The sequence below is a fragment of the Lissotriton helveticus genome, chromosome 4_1 (assembly GCF_964261635.1).
Source record: "Lissotriton helveticus chromosome 4_1, aLisHel1.1, whole genome shotgun sequence".
Lineage (NCBI taxonomy): Eukaryota > Metazoa > Chordata > Amphibia > Caudata > Salamandridae > Lissotriton > Lissotriton helveticus.
In genome coordinates, this window is record NC_136063.1 from 1,840,680,931 (window position 1) to 1,840,696,170 (window position 15,240).

General features: G+C 47.7%; 1 long non-coding RNA gene across 1 annotated transcript; it reads right to left on the bottom strand.

The window, feature by feature from the left end:
- Positions 1-6,730: 6,730 nt before the first annotated feature.
- On the bottom strand, positions 6,731-9,456 carry LOC144827701 (uncharacterized). The gene is made up of 3 exons (XR_013610314.1): positions 8,979-9,456; positions 8,604-8,701; positions 6,731-6,855 (listed from the first exon to the last, which is right to left on the bottom strand). It is a non-coding gene; the product is annotated as an uncharacterized LOC144827701 (long non-coding RNA).
- Positions 9,457-15,240: the final 5,784 nt, after the last annotated feature.

Here is a 15,240-nt window from a genome sequence, read left to right on the forward strand (position 1 = left end):
AAAGTAGGCCCAAATACCCCCTTACCCACCGTGGATTGTATTCAAACCACTTGCAAGCAAGCAAAAGTATCCATAGCCATTATTTCGCTCCAAGAGTGCTCTAAGACCCCAGAACTCAGTTGCAAAAATCTAGAACTCCCCGAAACACATGCAATCCTGCTGCTAGGGCTAACCCTAACGAACCCTAAGTTACAAAAAGTGCCAAAAGGCTTTTCCTTATGGATTTTGTCCAAACCACTTCTATCCGGTATTAGACCTTCACAGGAATGCCCCAAGACCCGCCAACCCACCCGCAAAAAAGCACGCGACAACACCCCCAAACAGCCACAAAGCAAAATCTCATACTTACCATATCTCTCGGCCTTCGGTCCAAACGCGCTGTGCAGCTAGGTCATCATCATAACTCCTGTTTTCCACCACGGATTTCCTGAAAAGCAAATGCAATCAAGATTAGACTGTCGCAGCAGTGCTCCGACAGAGACCCCGAAACCCACCCACAAACACCAGGAAGCCCCCCAAACAGGCCCCCGAAAACGCTACATTGAGCAAGATGTCAGAAGTAATAGCAACAAATAATTCTGCATGGATTTTGTCCAAACCACTTCTATCCGGTATTAGACCTTCCCAGGAATGCCCCAAGACCCGCCAACCCACCCGCAAAAAAGCACGACAACGACAACACCCCCAAACAGCCAAAAAGCAACATCTCATACTTACAATATCGCTCGGCCTTCGTTCCAAACGCGCTGTGCAGCTAGGTCATCATCATAACTCCTGTTTTCCACCACGGAGTTCCTGAAAAGCAAATGCAATCAAGATTAGACTGTCGCAGCAGTGCTCCCAGACCCCAAAACTCACCCACAAACACCCGGAACTCCGCCAAAGAGCACCTCAAAGGCAAGCAAGTCAGCAAAAACAGCAAGAAATTTCCGCCTCATATTTGTTCCAAACCACTTTTATCCGTTATTAGAGCTTCACAGCAATGGCCCCAGAGCCCTCAACTCACCCGCAAAGAAGTAGAACACCCCCACAAGTGCTGAGTCTTTCTTCATTGGGCGTAATCCAGCCCTCTGCTTTGAGGGAAATAGGAGTCTGGAGGAGGAGGATAGAGGAGCATGTTCTTCTGAACTTGTGAACCTGATGAATGTAGACTGCGGCACCTTCAAATCAATAAGCAAACAAGTGAAGACAGTTCTGCTGATGGGCTTGTTTTTGTGATTAGGTGATTAAAGTTTGAATTAAATTAACTGTGCAAAACAAAGAAAGACAGACACACAGGAATAAAGGTGAATAAGGACGAAAAAGAAAGTTATTGATTCATTGTCTAATTTTCAGGGCTCGGTGTCAGGGAATAAGAATAAGAGTTCGTCATCATACTCTGCGAATTCAGGCAGGATGCGGTCAGTGTCACCGAACAGAGAACAAATTCCCTCATCTACGTTGCTGTCCTCCTCGTCTTCATGCGGCGTGGTTTCTCGTACTTTGTAATCTGGTGGTATGAGGTGCTGATTCATCTTTATCATTGTTAACCTCTCCACATTTTTGGGCGAGAGGCGGCTCCGTTTGGGAGTTACAATGCCACCAGCAGCACTGAAAACACGTTCAGAAGACACACTTGCGAGTGGGCAAGATAAGTAGTTTATAGCCAGGTTGGAGAGCTGTGGCTACAATTGTTTTTTCCCATGCCAATACTCCAATGGCTCATCATTAAGAAAGACCTCTGTTGAGTTATTCAGATAGTCCTGCACCATCGACTCAAGGTCCTCAACAGTTCCTCCACTTTGCTTACTTTTTGCTGTGCCTGTGACCTTTTTTCGAGAACCATACCCAAGCCAAGTTAGCCAATCCTCTTCAGCAGCCAATGTTACTCTTGTGTGTGGTGCAGATGATCCGGTTGCCGGTGTCTTTAACGGCTGAGAGGTCACTTGTGCCACAGCCACAGGTGCAGAAGTGGATTCTTTTGACTGGGGATGGCCTGCTGATGCTGATGCTGATGTACTGCCTTCTCCTTCAATATCCTGCCGTTCTTTTTCAAACCTCTTGGCTGACCTGGCTAGCCAACGTTTGTACTTTTTAACATCTTCATCAGCAAAAGGAAAGAATGCTTGGCCTGCCAGCGCCTTTTTGTAGCGTGGATCCAGAATAGTAGCACAAATGTAATGCTGTTCTGAGTTGATCATTTTAAGACGTTCATCACCATGTAGGCGCTCTAATAATTTCTCCGACAAAACAAAAGGGTCTTTGTTTTTTTCATCTTTTTCTAACTCAGAAGACACCGCCTTCAGTTGGTGCTCCAGCATGCACAACAATGGGATAGCTTTTCCCAAATTACAATCCTCCTTGCTGACTGCACGCGTGAAGACCTCAAAAGGACGAAGCATTTCTGTCATGCTTTTAACTATGTCCCATTGCGCCGCATCCATCCTCAGGTCCTTCTGAGCTGTACCCTGTTTTAAGAAATAGTGATCGAGTACCGTATACTGCTCATACAGATGCTCAAGCATGTAGAAGGTTGAGTTCCAACGTGTTGACACCTCCTGGATGAGTGCTTTCACTGGCATTCGACGTTGATGTAGCAGGCTCCTCAGATGCTTCCGGGCCTTAAAAGAATGGCTGAAATGGTTGCACATTTTTCGGCTGGTGGCCATTACCTCGCACGCTGGACTGTCTTTATCACTCAAGAATTTTTGAACTACCAGGTTGATACAGTGCGCCAAACACGGCACTCTGAAATAGTCACCCAGCGCCATGGCCTTAACTACATTGGCGCCATTATCCGTGGAAACATAACCAATCTGGCGTTTTTTTGGGGACAGCCAGTGAAAGACCTTTTTGTTGAACTCGTCCAAAATGTTTCGTGCTGTGTGACGTTTCTCCAAGCCAAACATGGCTAGTGTTGCATGTTTCCGAGCAGCTTTAAAAACTTGGTCCGGGTCAACACCTGCGTTTAGCTTTGCTTTAACCCCTGAAATAGAGACCCAGTGTGCAGTGATGCACATGTAATCAGCGCCTGCGCCACTGGTCCTCATGTCTGTTGTCAGATGTATAGTGTGAACAGCACTCTTCTGCAAAGCTGCCCCAATCACCTCCAGCACATGTTCATTAAGCATGGGCGTATTTTGCGGATTCGCAATCCGCGAATTTGCGGATTTGCGTATTTGCGGATTGCGAAAATCCGCAAATTCCGCGAATTCTCGCGGATTTGCGTATTTTTGGGGGGGGGTGTGTTCGCACGGGTTTCTGCAAGTTCGCGAGGGTTTTGTACAATTTCGCAAATTGCGAACTTACTTGTCGGGTCGCCAGTTTTGCGAACTTGTTGTTTCTACGTGCCCAGCCTGTTTGCAAGGCTTTCTTCATCCCTGCCACCCTCTGTTACCACTGGCACTCTCTTTGGTCACCCGTGCCACCCTCTGGCTCACCCATGTTACCCTCTGTGTCATCACAGCACCCTCTGGTTCACCAGTGTACATTATTGGGGCAAAGCAAAGCACTGCCATCCTGTCAACACTGGCACTCTGGTTCACCCATGCCACCCTCTGGCTGGCACACCCATGCCACCCTCGGTGTCATCACAGCACCCTCTGATTGACCAGTGAGTGTACATTATTGAGGCAAAGCAAAGCACACCTGCTAAGTGCTTTAAGTTTTGCAAACAACAACACCTGCCCTGCCCCAACTGACATTAATGAAGGCTGGCACCTGCTTGTCTGCTCCCTTTCCTTTTTGTTGCAATGTAAACATTTTTTAACAGGATGCAATGGCATACTTGTAACTATTCTGTGACTGTCAGAGCAGGGTCACACAATAGTTGCAAGTAGGCAACCGGATTCTGGAGGGCCCCTTCAGGAAGCACTGCAGGGAAATGGTTACAAATGATGAGCTCGAACTTTTGCACCTGCTCGTTGGTTTTGCTTTTGCAAAACTTGTTTTTGGGTAATTTCGCCCTATTCGCGAGGCGCGGCGTCGTGCGAACTCGACCGTGGAAGACGCGAACTCGTGCGAGTTACCCCAAGGTTGAGTACGGGCGCCGCCATTTTGTTTGCGTGACGTATTTCCGTTTCCGCCCGCTATTTGTAATCTCGCGCGATGAGCGCCTTGCGAATACAAGTTCGCACGAGTTCGCGAGAGAAATCGCGTGCGAACTTACTTACACGCACGTGTTCGGGCGGCCATCTTGTTTTTCATTCATTCCTATGTGTCTGGGCATGGTGTTTCTATCCTCTGTATATCTCTGCCATCCTTTGCTTGTTTTATTTTTTTTTTGATCTATTAAACTTTTTTTCTATCCCTCTTGTTATCTAGGTCTATATTTTTGTGTTTTAGTCTACTTTTGTTTACTTTTCAACTACTTTTTTAAACTTTTATTTCCTTCTTTTCTACTCTTATTCTTTTTCATTTTATCTCCTTACCTGCCCAGAACATGGTGAAGACAGCAGTCAAGCTGCCCAAGACGGCCGCCGCAGCCTGTGCCCGGCTCCCGTGTGGCCGCTTGAGGGCGGAAATGGTGGTGCCCCGGGAGATCTTCAGCCCTGAGGAGGTGGGCGCACTTGTTTTTTATGTGCAGCGCCGTCTCCCCAGGACCATCGCGGCAGGTGGCAGGATCGCTGCTGGTTACACCAACAGCCAGGAGCGACGGAAGCGGTGGGGGCAGGTGTGCCGGGCCCTTTTTAAGATCACGGGGGTCCAGCGCACCTACAATCAAGTCACCCACCGCTGGACCGATATCCTGGACCGAGAGCGTGACCTGCTAGACGTGCTGGGAGTGGAGGTCCCCGGGCTTGGTGAGTAGTAGTAGCAATTTTTTCATCACTCACTACTCTGTTTTTTCTCCTGCTCTGTGTGACTGTGTTATATTGCAAATGTTTGCTTTCATTTTTTTACAAAGAGCAATAATGCTGCTGATTACATTGATAAGAGAGGTAAATTCATATTTCAAAATCTTCTGTGCATTTCAGGTGCACTGTTCTCCTTCTCTGTGGCGGTGCCACTGTTTATTTGTTTTCTATTTTGTGTTCATTTAATTGGGCTGAGTAATGTATGAGTGTATTTTACAGAACTGCGTAATGCTAGACACAAAGGGGCAGATTTACAAGCCCCTTGTTCCACATTTACGCTGCCTTACCTGATGCACAGCGACGTAAACGTGGCGCATCCCTGCGAGTCATGTACAACGTGATCCATCTAAGGAGATGCGCCACGTGAAGGCCTGGGCCTGCGCCACAATGGGTGCGTTCCCACGCAAGGGGGGGGGGTGGTGGTCAGGCAGCTGTGCGCCTCGCAAAAGTGCCTGCGTGAAATCTACAAGATTTAACGCAGGCACTTCCGCGACGCTGCTATGTCAATTCTTTATGCCTGCTTGCTTGAAGCAGGCGTAAGGACTGATGCGGTATGTTGAGTATTGGGCAGCCCTGAGCATTGCTATAGTTGCATCGCGCCCGCGACGCGACTCTAGAGATGCGCCCCTCTTTCGTCACGAGATGCGTCACGCATCTGCCTACCCTTGCGCCAGGGTTTGCCGCATTGTAATAGCGGCGCATCTGCCGTGACGCAAGGTTAGTTTTGCGTTACGCATTTGTTCTGGTGCACATCTGGAGGTGTCCAGCTCAGAACTCGTAAGTATGCCCCTAAGTGTCAGATTAGCAATTACCTGCGCATCCCTGCAAAATGTGCGGCACGCCAGCACCACCCATGGTGCGCCGTATTTACAATGCTGCACACCATGGTCCCAAAACGTCACCGAAGCGTTATGCATCGGTGCCGTAAAGGCGGCTCATTGATGGAGTTGCGTTGCAACGATGGCGCAGCTCCAGCAATGCTGCGTCAAGCCGTAAGTCTGCTTCATGCAGGCGCAGGGTTTCAGTGACGCATCATTGTCCTAAATGACTGATTGAAATTTTATATATTCCCCATAGCCACTTTTAGCATGCGTTCCTGCGCAGGAACGCCCTCCCTTGCGCTGGAACGCTCCCTAATGGCGCAGGGCTTTAGAATGGGATGCATCTCCCATATGCGTCACGTTGTTAATATACGCCACACCATGGCGCCTCTCTTGTTGTGGCGCTGCGTCACAAAAGTGATGCAAGAACGGAGCAAAAGAGCTGCAAGGGGCTTGTAAATCTGCCCCTAGAGTAGAGGCTCAGGTGCAGTCCTTCCTTTGTAGCCCTCTTTTTGACTGAAATAGTTGGTTCTTGTTCTTTCTAAATGTTTGATTTGGTTGACAAGGACATCGACAAGCAGTAATCATCAATGTTTTCTGTTCTTTCTTTCATGTTGTACGTCAGGTCCGCCCAGGGGCAAGCGGACCGAAAAATCGGATGCAGTGGCTCCAAAGGAGGAGGATGCAGGCCAGGGCGGCGAGTGCTCCTTTGCTGGCCTCAGTAAGTTTTCATTTAAATATAGAGGACCTATTGTTGTCCAAGCGTTCCTAATTTAATTGTTTCGAAATAGTGTTTAGATAGGAGCAAAATCAATAATCCTACTGTTGCAGGGACAATTCTCCACAAACCGAACTATGGACACCAAAGACCAGAGTAATAATATTTCAGAGTGGCGTGTTTGGCACACTGTATAAATAAACCTGGTAGTGTCAGCGGCACGGACTCCTCCTTACAAAAATTGCAAAACTTTTCGCTCAGTCACTCTAGTCTGGAGGACTAAAAACCACAGAGTCTATTCAAGTTTAAAAGCTTTATTAAAAGTTTAAGTAAACACATATATTAAAATAAAGTTAGTTGGAAATGGAAAAGTGCTTGGTGCTGAGTTGATGAGTAATGGAACACATTTCTTGTGGTCGAGCCGAGCTTTCACCTGGTTTGAAGTTGATGTTGCTCTTGTCCTTAGAAGTCCAGTTTCTGTCTGTTCAGAGAAAAATGGAGTGTGTTAAAATTAAGCAAGCATTCAACAATTGTGACAAAAAAATGAAGCAAGACAACAGCTTTCCCTGGAAGGAGGGACATTTTTACTTTAGACTAGAGTAGACAGTCAATTAATTTTTCTGTTTTCACATTTTTTCATTCATAGACCAAATACTAGTGGAGTGGTGTAATCTAACATTCTTAAATCAACTTTGTAGGTGGAACATCTGGTGGCGGGGCCAGCTCGGATGTGGTGGTGATCATTGACTCAGAGTCCGAGGATCAATCTGGGGAGGAGGCGGCGCTAGAGGAGTCGGACCAAGAAGTACAGACTGTGAGGAAGGAGACAGTGGCGGTGGCGAGTACAGGTAAGCTGGATCATGGTACTATCTGACTCTTAGATAGGATATGATGTGTATCCAGTGGTGGCCCAGTGACAAATTACAATATGGTAATTACAGCAGGCTGGGACCGACAGACAGATAGAGGCAGAGACAGAGAGAGAGGAAGACAGAAGGAGAGAGAGAGAGGGAGGGAGCCAGAGGGAGGGTGAGGGAGGGAGACAGAGAGAGAGAGACAGCGAGGTAGAGGGAGACACAGGGAGACATAAAGAGGGAGACAGAGAGAGAGAGAGAGAGGGAAACAGACATATCGCCTGGGCTTCTGCCAGATCTCTTTCATATGAAAGAGCATCAAACCAAGAATACAAGTGAGTTGTGGGAAGGGAAATGGTGATTCAAGCGCCCCCCCTTGCCCCTCCCTGCGGACGCCCATGATACTCGCCTGAATAGTTTTGTACTGCGCTGGCTAGTTGCTAGTTGTACTGTGACACAACTTCCTGCTGAATTATTTTGTGTTAATCATATTATTAAAGAGCATTGGTTACATATTATGTCTTTCTTTCTTCATATAGTTGGCAATACTAAAACCTCAAAACCGACGAGGAGTATGCTGGCTGTACTGGCCCGGCAACGGAGGCTGGAAGCAACTGTTGCCCAATATCGGCGGCTGGTGGAATTGGAGGGGGACGACACACAGTCCAGTGCATCAACATCTGCATCCTCCTCCGTGACCCCACGTTCTGCCGGTAAGCGCAGTGCTCCAGCGAACCGGAGCCGTGCTGGAAGACGCCACCGCCGAGCAGCAAAAGCTGCACCTCGCAGTACTGTTAAGGCTCGCTTGCGCCGTGCACTCCGCAGAGTGTCCGACCTAGAGGCGGAGGTCCAGAAATGGAACGAGTATCAGAATGTGGTGGAGGGCCTCCGCCTAGATCACGCCACCCTCCAGGAGAAGTATGATGCCCTGGCCCTAAGGCATGATGCCCTGGAGGCCAAACTTAACAGCTTGCATCCCTAGAGTGTCCCTTGCCCCTTTTTTAGAGACTTTTGGGGGGTGGGAATTGGGAGTTGGGTTTTTGGGGACTTTTGAAGGACTATTTATTTGTTGGGGTTAGGGAGGGTCTTGCGGGAGAATATTTTGTTAGGGATATAAATATACTTTTTCAAACTTTATCTGAGCATACCTGTTTTTTGACTACTTTTGAGCTTGGTGGGTGGTGGTTTTGCAGTAAGTTCATTTAACTGAACACTGTCATCGTGTTGGCAATAGGCCAAATGTTTTCCAAAGTAAATGCCTGTCACAGAGTTTGTTAATTCAAGAGCCCTAGGACTTTACTACTAGTACCACTGTCACTCTCTCGCCTCTCCGAACACTCCATTATACTACCTCCCATCCAAACGCTTATCTTACCTGTAATTTGTGTTTGAGGGCTGGCTCCACCTGGAATTCACAGAGTCCTAAGGCGTTCTGCAGCAGGGCCACAACTGGAGTTTCCCGGCGTGGATTTTCTGCAAAACAAAAGCAATCAACATTAGAAATGTGGCAGCGGTGCTCACACACCACAAAAACCTAGAAGCCCCACAGACAGCACCCCTAAGACAGGCAAGCGAGCAATAATAACACCTAAACGTTCACGTGCAATAGGCCAAATGTTTTCCAAAGTAAATGCCTGTCACAGAGTTTGTTAATTCAAGAGCCCTAGGACTTTACTACCAGTACCACTGTCACTCTCTCGCCTCTCCGAACACTCCATTATACTACCTCCCATCCAAACGCTTATCTTACCTGTAATTTGTGTTTGAGGGCTGGCTCCACCTGGAATTCACAGTGTCCTAAGGCGTTAGGGGACTCGTCAACGTAAGTTTCTTCATTGTGCAGAATCCAGGCATCAGCATTATGGGTAATGGATAGGGTGAGTCTGGAGGAGGAGGACTCAGGATAGACGACCAGGACTGAGTTCTTGTCAACTAACTGTTGTGAACCTGAGGAATGCTGCAGCATCAAAATCAAGACAGTTCTGTTGATGGGCTTGTTGTTTTATTGGTTGATTACAGTTTTGTTGGGAATGTGATGAAGCACTTGCTAAAGAAAGACAGACACACAGGAATAAAAGTGAATAAGGAGGACTAAATTTACAATTAATGAATGATTGACTAATTTTCAGAACTCGCTGTCAGGGAAGCAGAACTCGTCCTCATACTCTGCTAAATCATCAGTCGGGGTTACTTCTAGTAACTGAGGAGAACTTTCCTCAGGTAGGTCGGTGTCCTCTTCTTCCTGCATGGATTCTCGTACTCTGTAATCTGGTGGTATGAAGTGCTGGTTCATCTTTATCAAGGTGAGCCGCTCCACATTTGCGGGCAAGAGGCGGGACCTTTTGGAAGTCACAATGCCACCAGCAGAACTAAAAACACGTTCTGAAGACACGCTTGCGAGTGGGCAAGAAAAGTAATTGATAGCCAGGTTGGTGAGCTCTTGCCATATTTTTCTTTTCCCATGCCAATACGCCAATGGGTCCTCAGTAATATTGACCTCTGTTGAGTCATCCAGATAGGCCTGCACCATTGAAAGAATGTCCTCCCGGATTCCTGTACTTTGCACTTCTGTGTCCTTTCTAGGACAAGGAAACCCTAGCTGAGTTAGCCAACCCGCTTCAGACATATCGCCTGGGCCTGGTTCAGATGATACGGTTGCTGGTGTGGTTAACGGCTCAGAGGAAAAGACACTCACTTCTGCCACAGGCACAGATGCAGAAGTGCTTTTTTGGGACGCCTGATGGTCTGCTGATTCACTAGTAGTACTGTCTTCTCGTACAGTTTCCTTCCGCTCTCTTTCAAAACGAAAGGCTGACTGAGCTAGCCAACCTTTGTACTCTGTAACATCCGATGTTTCAAAAGGAATTATTACTTTGCCAAACAATGGCTTTTTGTAACGTGGATCCAGAATAGTAGCACAAATGTAGTGCTGTTGTTTCTTGATTTTTACAAGCCGTTCATTGCTAACTAGGCGTTGTAATAATCTCTGCGCCAACTCATGTGCTTCGTTCTTTCCAACGTCCTTTAATTGTGAAGACACCACCTTGACTTGGTGCTCGAGCTTCAGCAACAATGGGATAGCTTTGCTCAAAGAACAGTCCTCCCTGCTGACGTCACGCGTGAAGACCTCAAAAGGATGAAGCATGTCTGTCAGGCTTTTAACTAGCTGCCATTGCTCCACCGCTAGCATCATTTCTGTTGTATCACCACCCAGGTTGTAGAAATACTCATTGACTACTGGAAACAGCTCATGCAGACGCTCAAGCATGTAGAAGGTTGAGTTCCAACGTGTTGCCACCTCCTGGATAAGTGCTTTCACTGGCATTCTATGTTCATTTTGCTTGCGCCTCAGCTCCTTCCGGGCTTTAAAAGAATGGTTGAAATGTGTGCATATTCTTCTGCAGATGGTCAGTGTTTTGTCGACTGCAAGTTCTTGTTTCAAAAAATTTTGCACAACAAGGTTGATACAGTGCGCCAAACACGGCACTCTGAAATAGAAACCGTCCTCCATGGCCTTAACTACATTGCTGCCATTATCAGTAGAAACATAACCAACCTTGCATTTTCTTGGGGGCAGCCATTGCGAGACCTTTTTGTTAAAGTCAGCCAAAATGTTGACTGCAGTATGACTTTTCTCCATGCCAAACATGGCTAATGTTGCATGTTTACGAGCACCCTTAAAAATCTCGACCAAGTCACCACCTGCATTTATCTGTTTTATGACTCCTGAAAAAGAGACCCAGTGTGCATTGATGCACATGTAATCAAGGGCTTGGCAACTGGTCCACATGTCTGTTGTCAGGTGTATAGTGTGAACAGCACTCTTCTGCAAAGCTGCCCCCACCAACTCAAGCACCTCTTTATGTAGTGCTGGAACAGCAACCCTGGCAAAATAGAACCGGCTAGGAACCTTCCATTTAGGGGCCAGTGTTGCCACGTGTTCAAGGAAACCCGCACCTTCGACAAACGAAAAAGGGAGAAGGTCCACCGCTAGCATTTTAGCCAGCTTAGTGTTATACAGGCGTACAGTTGGGTGGTTGCACTGAAATTGCACATCTGAGGAGAACATGGCTGAAATGGTGCGCTGGACAAATTTACGGGATGATGCTGATGCCTTCTTCGACCCACTTCTGATCATTGTTGACATTTTCCGCATTGGTGTGTCTCCCAGACTCTCAGTGTGCCTCCTATGTGTTCCGGAGGGTGTGGTGCTGCCAGGGGTACTGGGTGCAACCGGACACATGTCTGACACTTCTTCTACCTCCCCGTCATCTTCAGATGAAACACCTAGTATGGGTATATTTTGGCCACTTGCCCTTTGGGATCGCTTTCCCTTGACGTTTGCTAGGTGCGGAAACCATTCGACAGCGTGCTTTCTTTCAAGATGACCTATCTGGCCTCCGGTTCCATAGTTGGTACCAGTCTTACCACGGCTAACGCTAGTCTTACAAATGCAACAAACGGCTATGTTATCATACTTTTCATGGACACTAAAAAAGTTCCAAACTGGGGATCGGAAAGTTCTGGTTTTGCCGCACGAGGTGATACTGCAGCCAATGCCAGATGAAGCAGTGGTGGATGAGCCTTGCAGACATCTACTGGGTTGTGCAATTATTGCAGCAACCTTACTTGAGGGAGTCGAGCTGGATGGAGTCCCCCTCTGGGGAGAAAATATGGGAGCTGTAGGTTTTGTTGAACTTGTTGTACTACTTGACTGCGTTGGTGGTGCTACCAGTGCCACGTCGCCAGGGTCACGCTCAGCATGACGTCGGGATAGGGTATAAATGTCTGTCTGCTGCATGGCCGGTGTGGCTGGAATGACGTGTGTGATGACTAGGTCATTGCTGTCATCCTGTTCATCAACATCAGAATGAACCACTTCATCAAGTCCGACGTTCGGATCCATAAGTATGAGCTTTCCGGGGCCCTTCCTTTTAACATTTGATACCTTTCGCAGCTCATGGTGTGCCTCCCTCTCAGACGTCGGAGATGGTTGCCAATCTAGATCCAGATCATCATCTGATGGAGCGGGGCTTGAAGAGGAACTTCTACACACCCTCCTTGATCTTTTCCTTGCTGGGGAGCTGGGAGAAAATGAATCATCAGGAGGAGTGGCTTCGTCTTCCTGACATGATACCCCGGCTCCAAAGTCAATTTCCTCCTGTGCCCCTACTTCTGGAAGAACAACCATTGTGGGCACTTGCACCGCTCCATGCGCCGCTACATGGGCATCTTCACTGACCTCTACTTGCAAGTCTCCATGGACCTCTCCTTCTCGGTCTTCTCCTTCTCGTCCTTCTCCTTCTCGGCCTTCTCCTTCTCAGCCTTCTCCTTCTCGGCCTTCTCCTTCTCCTTCTCGGCCTTCTCCTTCTCGGCCTTCTCCTTCTCGGCCTTCTCCTTCTCGGCCAGCTCCTTCTTGGCCAGCTCCTTCTTGGCCAGCTCCTTCTTGGCCAGCTCCTTCACAGCCAGCTCCTTCTCGGACAGCTCCTTCTCGGACAGCTCCTTGCGCATGTACTTCTGCTTGTACTAGTAGCCCATGCAGTTGTTGTTGCGGCTTTGGTTGTTGAATAGTACTTGTGAGATGAGTTACAACCTGTGTTGATGGTGTGCTGCTACTTTCTTGCGATGAACCAACATCACTGGTCGTTGGTGATTCAACAAGTAAACAGGCTACATGTGCAGCACTCATGGTGGGCCTTTGTTTTTTTTGTTGTTTTTCCCCAAAAAATGTATTGGTTGAGCCACCAGTCTCCTTGGTAAGTGGTGCCACTTGCTTCTTCTTCTCCTTAGTAGAGACATCTTTCTTGCAAGAGGACCTACGGGCACCTCTTTTTGGAGCCATCTTCTTCAGATGTCGGAACAACAGGCCGCAGCAGGACTTCTTCCTGGCACTGATGCTCAACGATGATGCAGAGTTTTGTGCACCTAAAAGCAAACGAAGACAGAGGAACATCAGTAAATATATGTTGCTTATGTAGCGCTTCAATAAACAGTTTGCAAGTAGGCATTTATGAATACACACGTGCACAGTGCACACCACACAATATGGAAATGTCAAAATTAGGATTTGCTAAATTTTTGGGAAACAGGAATTTAACATTGATCCAAGAGAGACCACACAGAGAGGGTTGTACTTTCATGTACCCCTGACTCCGCCTGGGCACAATGGGTGAAAGCAAGGCACAATGGGTGCAGGCCTATGTCTCAAAGCTCACTGCCTGCCTTCAAAATGGCCGCTTGACCCCCATCCACATGGCCAGGACCATGCCTCAAAATGGCCACCACCAACATAGCCAGCCCCCAACCCCTACTCCAAAAAGTCAAAAAAACACAACACAAATCAAATCACCACAATCCAATGCCATCCATCAAGTTTCAGAAGGCTTATGCTGCCTGCTGGTGGTTTTCCGGTGCAAAATTGCAATTTTTACAATTTCGCGAGTGCGAGATTGTTGCTTCACGGCGCAAACGTGGCGAAAAACCAGCAAAATCCGCGAACAGACAGATTCTGGGCCCCCTGGGCATAATGGATGACATCAGAGCACACTGGGTGCAGGCCTATGGCACAAAGCACACAAACTGGCTTAAAAATGGCCCCTAGACCCCCACCCACACGGGACCAGGCAATAAAATGGCCCCCACCCACATAGCAAGCCCCCAACACCACCTCAAAAAGTCGTAAAACCTACAAAAAACACCACAATCCAATGCCATCCATGCCCTGGCCAGAATCATGTTAAAAAAAAAATTCAACAAAACAGTTGTATCATGCATGCACCCATAACTAAGTCTGGTGGTTCTCAATTCATGTGCAGAATTGTAATTTTTACAATTTCGCGAGTGCGAGATTGTTGCTGCGCGGGACACGAGCAGTGCGAACACAAGCAAAAACATCCTCAGCTCGCGAACTTGCAGATTTTCCCCCCAAAAAAAGTCGAAAAAAAAGCAACACACACAAAAATCACCACAAACAAACAACATCAACTTACTTCTTTGTCAAATCAAATTTCGAATCCAAAAGTAATCCAAAAGGCCTCAAATCCAAATATCCAGCAGCAACCACAAAAAGTAATCCTTCCCAGTCAAGATCGAAATCAAAGTGGCCAGGAAATGGAATAAGCAATGGGAGGAGCTTGCTGGACAGGAACAGGAAGTTGGAGACTGGGGCACTTCCTTCACCCACCCCTATGGGAGGAGCTTGCTGGACAGGAACAGGAAGTTGGAGACTGGGCCACTTCCTTTACCCCTCCCCTTGTAATTTTTGTACTTTCGCGAGTGCGAGATTGTTGCTGCCCGCGCCGCGGACCGCGAGCAGTGCGAACACAAGCAAAAAATCCGCTTCGCGCGGATTTGCGTATTCTCGCCACATCCGCGAGAGTTCGCGGATTGCGGATTCTCCGAAAATACGAAAAATCCGCGAGCGTAACGGATTTTACGCCCATGCTTAATGTTCATGTAGTGCTGGAACCGCAACTCGGGCAAAATAGAACCGGCTAGGAACCTTCCATTTAGGGCAGAGCGCTGCCACTAATTCTAGAAAACCTACCGCTTCTACAAAAGAAAAAGGGAGAAGGTCCAGAGCTAGCATTTTAGCCAGCTTAGTGTTATACAGACGCGTCAGTGGGTGGTTGCGTTCATATGGCGCGTCTGAACAAAACATGGTTCTAATGTTGCCCTGGACCAAGCATTTACGGGATGATAATGACTTCGTTGACCCAATTATGCTCGCTGGTGAACTTTTTCGCATTGGTGTCTCACTCGCTCCAACACTCTTAGTGTGCCTCACATGGGGTGTGCTGCTGACAGGGGTACTGGGTGTAAGTGAAGTGTTTGACACGTCTTCTTCCTTCTCGTCATCATCAGATGAAACATCAACGTTTTCTTGACTTCCAATTCGGGCTTCCTTGATCTCCTTCAGGTGCGCAAACCATTGAACAGCGTGCTGTCTCCTAAGATGACCTCTCTGGCCTCCGGTACCATAGTTGGTACCAAACTTACTACGACTAACTGCA